Genomic DNA, 2,500 nt, shown 5'->3' on the forward strand with positions numbered 1-2,500 from the left:
GAGAGAGAGAGAAAGAAAGAAAGAAAGAAAGAAAGAGAGAGAGAGACAGACAGACAGAGAGAGAGAGAAAGAGAGAGAAAGAAAGAGAGAGAGAGAGAGAGAGAGAGAGAGAGAGAGCGAAGAGAGAGAGAGACAGAGACGAGAGAGAGAGAGAGAGAGAGAGAGAGAGAGAGAAAGAAAGAGAGAGAGAGAGAGAGAGAGACAGATAAGTGAGCTTTTAATCTACCCGTTCTAAGTTACGAGAACGCGAATAGGTGTTTGGGACTAGGGCATGGGGGTGGGGGGGGGGGGTGAAGAGGCAACCAACATTTTGTAACATCTTAATTCGGCGTGTTAGCGGCGTGTTATGTTCATGTCCTTGTAACATGTTTGGGACTGAAGACGGACAAGTTAATTACTGTATCATTAATATGTGGCTACACGTTAATTATCATTCTGTTGGTATAAGTGTCGTGTACATTTTCGCAACGAACACACACACACACACACAGACACAGACACACACACACGCATACACACACACATCCACCCACCCACACACACACACCCATACACCCCCCCCCCACACCCACACCCACACCCACACACGCACATCCACCCCCCACACACACCCACACACAAACCCACACACACGCACCCACACCTCCCCCCACACATCCACATCCACACCCACATACACGCACACAATCCCATCCCCAATCTCACACACATCCTCGCTATCATTAAGATGAAATGAATAACAGAAGACAAAGGAAATATCATCCTTTAATCTAATAATTCCCCTCTTCCTTTCCCCTCTAAATAGGAGGAGAGAAACAAAAGAGAAAAGGAAAAAGAAAAAAAGGAAAGACAATGAAATAGAAAAGGGCAACACGTATAAATAGAATAAGAAAAGAAAAGATAAAAAATAGATAAAAAATAAGATATGTGAAAGAATTAGAAAAATAAAAGGGGTAAAATAGATATAAGGAATAATAAATAAATAAAAGAGAGATATTGAAATAAAAGAAATAAGATAAGAAATGAAATAAAAGAAAATAAAGAAAATAAGAAATGAAACAAAAACAAAAGACATTAAGAAAGAAATTAAGAAATAAAACAAAAACAAAAGACATTAAGAAAGAAATTAAGAAATAAAACAAAAACAAAGAAATTAAGAAACAAAACAAAATAAAAAGAAAGAAAACAAGAAACAAAACAAAAAACAAAAAGAAAAAACACAAGAAAAGATAAGAAAAACAACCCCACCCCACCCTACCCCCAAAAAAAGAAAAAAAGAAAAAAGAAAAATAAGAAGAAAAAATCAGAAGAAGACCCCCGCCCCCCCCCAAAAAAAAAAAAAGAAAAGAGAAAAATAAGAAAAAGAAGAAGACCCCCGCCCCCCCCCAAAAAAAAAAAAAAAAAAAAAGAAAAAAAAAATTAAGAAAAGCAAGAAGAAGAAGGAGCATTCCCCGGCAAGCGAGCCGCCTGGGCAGATGTCCTGTTCTCCCTCTCCTTGGGTGGGCGAAATTCCAGTGGGCAAAATTTCAGATGTCCGCGCCCACCGATCGCATGGGCGGGGGAAAGCGCCTCGTTATGGCGTCTGTGTATTTATGAAAAAAAAACTTTCTCGCTTTTTCCCTCCTCTCGTTATGTTATTTTGTTTGTCGGTTTTTGTTTGTTTGTTTGGGTGTGTTTTCCTTCGTTGTTCGTATGTTTTTTTGGGGTATTTGTTATTTTTTTTGTCGTTTATTTTTGTTTGGGTGTGTTTTCCTTCGTTATTCGTATGTCTCCTTTTTTGTACTTGTCATTTTTGTCGTTTCTTGTTGTTTGTGTGTATTTTCATTCGTTTTTCGTATGTGTCATTTTTTGTACCTGTTATTTTTTGTCTTTTATTGTTGTTTGTGTGTGTTTTCATTCGTTATTCGTATTTAATTATTCTCTTGTTTGGTTGTGTATTTGAGTGACTTTTTAGCTCTCCTGGCGTGCGTGTTTATGTCGTTATCGAGCGGTTTATTTCATTTTCTTACTGTCTGGTGGTCTGGGGTGCCAACGCGGACATTCTGCTGATACAGGTTTTGCGGTCTGTTCCTCTGTCTGTCTGTCTGTCTGTCAGTCAGTCTGTCTCCTCTCTCTCTCTTCCTCCCCTTTCTGTCCCATCTCTCTCTCTCTATCTCTCTCTCTCTCCCTTTTCTCTCCCACCTCTCTCCCTTCTCTCTCTCTCTCTCTCTCTCTCTCTCTCTCTCTCTCTCTCTCTCTCTCTCTCTCTCTCTCTTCCTCCCCTTTCCCTCCCACCTCTCTAAGCCACCAACCCCGACCAAAATCCCCGGATCACATTATTTACTTGCCAAACAAGAGAAAAATCCCAAGGAAACAACCTCCAAGACAAAACAAATAAGGACAACGGGACGAGGAACAACACGTTAACACAACACGTAAATAACACCGGGGGATTAACAGGCGGACCGTCGTTCAACAAGATACAAAGAGGATGAACAATCGAATGAAGAAATCAGTAAAT

The sequence above is a fragment of the Penaeus vannamei genome, chromosome 26, assembly GCF_042767895.1.
Source record: "Penaeus vannamei isolate JL-2024 chromosome 26, ASM4276789v1, whole genome shotgun sequence".
Lineage (NCBI taxonomy): Eukaryota > Metazoa > Arthropoda > Malacostraca > Decapoda > Penaeidae > Penaeus > Penaeus vannamei.